Here is a 5,784-nt window from a genome sequence, read left to right as displayed (position 1 = left end):
AGGTGTGTGGGAGTGCATATGAATGCGTGTGCATGTTTGTGTGTGTGTGTACACAGGTCAGAAGCTCTAATAGAGCAGACAGATGGAATGGAGGTTGGTGGAGTGCTGAAATCCTACAACAGCTTATCTGCAAGGCTTTTGCTACAAGATAAAACAGTTTGTGCACTATATTGTGAAATATGGACATCTTGCTGGCATACATTATACAGGGTTTGGTAGCAGCACGGCTCATTTTCCACGCTATGAGGTGAACATGAGCACATTTGCACTTTCAAACTGTGTGTTTTGGTAGCAGCACGGCTCATTTTCCACGCCATGAGGTGAACATGAGCACATTTGCACTTTCAAACTGTGTGTTTTCTGCCACGGATTCAAATCTCAGTTTGACAGTTTAACAGCTGAGCTCAAACCTCCGTTACTAATTCGAAAACGTTACTTTAGAACTAGTAATGAAGGAACGTTGAGTCGTTTCATTAAAAGCTTATTGTGATTACCTGCATCTGATACAGCATTCATTCTTCAGCTCAATCTCATCTTCACAATAAAACATTAGTTTGAATGTCCGCTGAGGAAAGCGATATCTTTGTCGTACTGTCCTTTCATCTGTTAAGGGTGATATTTATTTATAAAAATTATAAATGAGAAATAAATTAGATTTATAAAAAGTATAATGGATTTGGGCGTCCGCCATGACACACTCGCTGTGAGAAATACCGCAAGCGGAGTGATACAAACTGTGAAACGGTTGGAGTTCCTATATCACTTGAATATCGCACTCCTCTCAGCCAGTCAGATTCGAGGGCCAGAAGGAACTGCTGTATAAATATGTATTATCAAAAATGTATATGTTTATATATAAATAAATACAATTACAATACAATAAATATGTCTCGGCCTCTGTGAACTTGAGCGCGAAACTCCGTGTATACTTGCCTTACAGACATGAAAAATATATATAGAGAGAGTGAAATGTCTACTTTCAAATAAAACAATTCAAATCTAAAAAAAAACAAATATTTCTCAGATTATGTAGGCTAATCCTTATGAAACTTGCATGCAGGTGCATCCACTACTGTGGAGATGATGAGTCCGTATCGCCAAATTCATCGCTTAAGCCGAAAACACAGAAAACACTAGTTTATCAATAGATTAATAAAATGTTAATGCAGTTTATATTATATAACATTTATCAGTTATTAATGTTTAATGTTTAATATTTAATATAATAATATTTAATATATTTTTATAATGTAAATATTAAAAATATTATATAGATATAATAGTCAAATAGTTTTGAATCCAAGATTGGAATCTCTGACTTTTAGACCTCACTGTATGAAGGCTCTTATCTCAAGCAAAGTATGTAGGGTTTTTTTTAGTGCATGCTATTTGAAATGGGTTGCAACTGCTGAACTATAATTGCTGGTATGATTTGTTAGATGAGTCTGGACAGAACCAGCAGGCATATCTAGTTTATAATGTATTGTAGTTCTTCAGGATGTTCCCAGATAACATCTCCATCATCTTAAGAATTACAGTGTGAATAGTTTGTTTTATGAGTGTGTGGCAAGCAAGAGCTTTCAGGAGAGCATTTTTATCCTTGGTGTTGAGCGTCAACAGAGAGCTTTGAAAAGTGGTCCTCTGGTTGCCATGGCATATTGACGTTCTCTGCCGCCGTACGGCTTTCTATGAAGACATTAAACAAATGTGTCTTCAAAAGAATAATGTTTTTCTTCGCCACACTACAGGGACCACGCTGATGGATTTCACACTGTTATCCATCCACTGACATCTGAAGGATTCTGACTGTGGCGCTTTCTTTAGAACATTTTCATTCCATTTATTAGTGGTACTTGGTAAGCTAAGATTCACTTAGTGTTGCTCATGACCTCAAGTCACGCTGGTGGAGAGGAGATGCTATAAATTTTGAGCCGATTTTCACGTGGTGAACAATAAAAACATCTAAAAAACAATGTAATTGGAGTGACAGTATCAAACTTAAACAGAGAAATGTGTACTTAATTCAATGTAAGTAATAATGTTTGTTTATCTTTTACTTCATGGAAAACATGCTGATAACAGTGTGATTAAGTATAAAGTGTTGTGTGTTCTCAACAGCATGATGTTTTGTGCCTTAACAAGGCTTATGTTCTCACACACACACACACACACACATACACACATCCTGCTCTTCAGGGATATATTCTCAGACCAGCGGTGTTTTCATTCCCTTCCTCAATAATTAATGTGAATGCAGTTGTTCTCTGTACTGTATCACTGTGCTGTTGCATAGTTAATGCCATTTATGAGGCCTTCTTTCATTGTGTGTGTGTGTGTGTGTGTGTGTGTGTGTTTGTTTGTTTGTCTGTTTGTTTGTTTGGACAGATTGACAAGGGCCAGAGTCTTTCTTATCTGCTGGCCTTCTCTATCCACACCTCTCTGTCTACTTCTTTCTCATACAAACCTGAACTGAAAACCAGGAAAAAGGTGCATTGGTTTGGAAACAGCAACAGGGCTGGCCGAGGAGCAACATTAAAAATTAATCATGAAACTATTGCAGCAGTATTTTATGTAAGCAGAACTACTCAATGTCATCTTTTCCCCATTTAAGCTGTGGCAGTTTGGAGCTCGGTGACATCCCTCAGGAGCGGAGCCGGCCCCGGCCTGCAAGGGTCTCCCCGGCTCCACCCACCAAACATCCATCACCCTCCGCTCTGCCTGCAGGCCATTCGAGCTGCCAGCAGCCTGGAAACAAATATACCTGTGATGTACTGTTGTTCACCAGGGCTTTAGACGCAGTGCTTAATTTTAAAGGGGACGTGTTGTGGAAAAACTAATTTGCTGTTGTGGAAACAGTTTGAGGTTCTATGCAGACAAAATCTGTCAGCTCAAAACTGTGTCTGCACAACCAGAAGCTCATTAATATACACTCTCAGAAAAAAAAAGGTACGAAAGCTGTTACTGGGGCAGGACCCTTTCAAAAGGTACATCTTTGTACCTTATTTACCCCTAAAGGGTGCATATAAGTGCCTTATAGTATATATTAGTACCTAAATGGTGCATATTTGTACCTTTTGAAAAGGTGCTGCCCCAGTGGCAGCTTTTGTACCTTTTTTTTCTGAGAGTGTATGACCACCCATCCAAGATGTAGATGAGTTTGTTTCTTCATCACAACAGATTTGGAGAAATGTACATTAAATCTCTTGCTCACCAATGGATCCTCTGCGGTGAATGGGTGCCGTCAGAATGAGAGTTAACTAACAGCTAATTGTCTTTTCATAACTGTTGTCCTCTCACATCGAAATCCACCAACATGTTTGTTTAGAGCTTTTTTTTGGGACTGTTTTGGCTTGTAAACGGTGATTCATCTGTACATATTTCTCTCCTAATTCAGACAACTTTTTCACTGGAGAAAGCAATATTATGGATAGAGGTCTATGCATGTGGCCTTGGATGTATTTTAGCCGAAAGCAATGATTTGAAGTTAAAAATGTCTTAATAATGAATTTATTACAAACACGCAGCTTTTCACTTTACAAGATGTTAACTGATGGACTGGAGTGGTGTGGATTACTTGTGGATTATTGTGATGTTTTTATCAGCTGTTTGGACTCTCATTCTGACGGCACTCTTTCACTGTAGAGGATCCATTGGTGTGCAAGCAATTATAGCATGATATATAGCATTACAAGTAAGAAGTGGAAACATAAAAGCTCTAAGTATTATGAAGCAGTCAGCTTGGTATCATCAGGAAAAATTGTGCGTGTTTCTGGGAGAGCTGTATTGTTGATCTAAGCAAATAAGTTAGCAGAAAGTGATTTTATGTGTAGTTAATTTGTCCTTATACCTGCAGCGAAGACCTCAAAGCGTAATATCAGAGTTAAGCTTCAGGATGAAGAGCTACGGTTCGCATGCTGTTTCTGAGCTGAATAACCACCTCTTATCTGTAGTGATTGTAGTTATTTAACCCATTTGTGTAAACACACATTGTCCTCACAGGAAGAGACACATACACACTTCATACGCAGAGTATCAGTCTCTCAGTGTGTGTGTGTGTGTGTTCACAACTGATAGTGATCATATACCTGTAAGATCACAGGCTCTGACATCTCGACACACTTCTCAAGCACAACACACACACTCACGCAAAACCCACAGACTAACACTCTCACATTTACATTTAGTGCTCCTCTGACAGAACACACTGCTTTTTTGAATTGCAGTTCTGTATAAATGGACATGGAAAACTAATCTACTTCAAGAAAGCACGTTTCATTTTTTTTGTCCCACTGAATGGATGGCAAAGACAAATGATGCGTTAGAAAAACGAACACTGTACTGAAAACCACCCGAACTTAGAGAAAGCCAGCATGAAATATTCATCCACAATTCTGTTTCTGTACTTCTCAGACAAAACATAGGCCTTGTCAGTGTAGTATTGTACAGTACAGTGGAGTGTATTACAGTACAGTGCTCGCATACAGCAGGAATATTTGTGTAAGCATTTGTATTACTACAGTGTGTTGGTACTTGGATTCATTATGGTATAGGGTTAGTTATAGTGCAGTATAATACTAGTTTAGGTTTATTATTTGTGTTCATACAATCAGTATAGTCTAAGTAGCTTTACAAGCTGCTCGTTAAACTTTTAATTATTTTATTTTATTTTATTTTATTTTAGAACCATGTGTGTTTTAAAGAAAAAAGCTTGCTTTTGTTTTAGAAACATGAGTGTTACATTTTTTATTTCTTAGTTTGCTTTTATTTTATTTTATTGTAGAACCATGTGTGAGTGTTTAGGTTTTTTTTTAGCTTGCTTTTATTTTATTTTATCAATTTGTTTTGTGTTTTTGTTTTTAGCTTGCTTTTATTTTTTTTGTTTTAGAAATCTGAGAGTGTTTGATTTTTTTTCTTTAGTTTGCTTTTATTTTATCTTTATTATTTTTATATATTTTATTATTTTGTTTATTGTTTTATGTGTTTACTTATTGCTGCAGCTCGCTTGTATATTTTTCTTAAATAATTGGATTAATCAGCATATCGTGTGTCGGCATAATTTATTCAATCAACATTTTTAATTCGTATAGTATAGTATTTTATATTCCCACACTGCCCAAAAAAAAAAAAAAACCTAAATTTGTCTGTGCATGTTTTTTTTTACTCTCATAGATTTTGTTACCATTGCCATGCATTATACGACTGATAGACTGCAACAGCTGGAGTTAAAAATCTTTGTTTGTGTTCTACTGAAGAAACAAAGTCACCTACATCTTGGATGCCCTGGGGGTAAGCAGATAAACATCAAATTTTCATTTTTGGGTGAACTATCCCTTTAAGAAGACTAATCGCACACATCATATGGACTACTTTAATGAAACCTTTAAGGTTTTTGTTGTTTGTCACTTACGGTCTTCATTCACATTTTATGAAAGATTATTTCCCCCACGGAATAAAAAAAAGAAAAAGGTAATTGTGACTTTTTTTTAATCAATGTTAGTATTTTAGTTTGTCTCACAATTCAGATTTTAATTTTTATTTATTTATTAATGTTTTTGCATTTCTGAGAAAAAGGGTCAATTGCAAAATGTTGCGAGAAAAAAATCAGAATTGAACTCACAGACTGATATTTTTACTTTTAATTAAATTTTAATTTTTTTATTCTTCACATACTATAATTTTTTCGGGTTTGTTGCAATGCTTCAAGGCCTCCAGCTCCCACTTCACCTATTTTTATAAAAAAAAAAAAAAACCTTCTATGTTTTTGAAGTTTCTTAAATAGAAAGA

At 36.0% G+C, this 5,784-nt stretch overlaps 1 protein-coding gene across 1 annotated transcript in view; it reads left to right on the top strand.

Moving 5' to 3' along the window:
- The window catches only part of LOC107712781 (dihydropyrimidine dehydrogenase [NADP(+)]-like), a 184,713-nt gene that overhangs the window by 139,231 nt on the left and 39,698 nt on the right, over window positions 1–5,784 (top strand). The window lies entirely within an intron of this gene.

This window comes from Sinocyclocheilus rhinocerous, unplaced genomic scaffold, assembly GCF_001515625.1.
Source record: "Sinocyclocheilus rhinocerous isolate Xijiao unplaced genomic scaffold, SAMN03320098_v1.1 scaffold1740, whole genome shotgun sequence".
Taxonomy (NCBI): domain Eukaryota; kingdom Metazoa; phylum Chordata; class Actinopteri; order Cypriniformes; family Cyprinidae; genus Sinocyclocheilus; species Sinocyclocheilus rhinocerous.
This window is presented reverse-complemented; position numbering and strand designations above follow the sequence as displayed.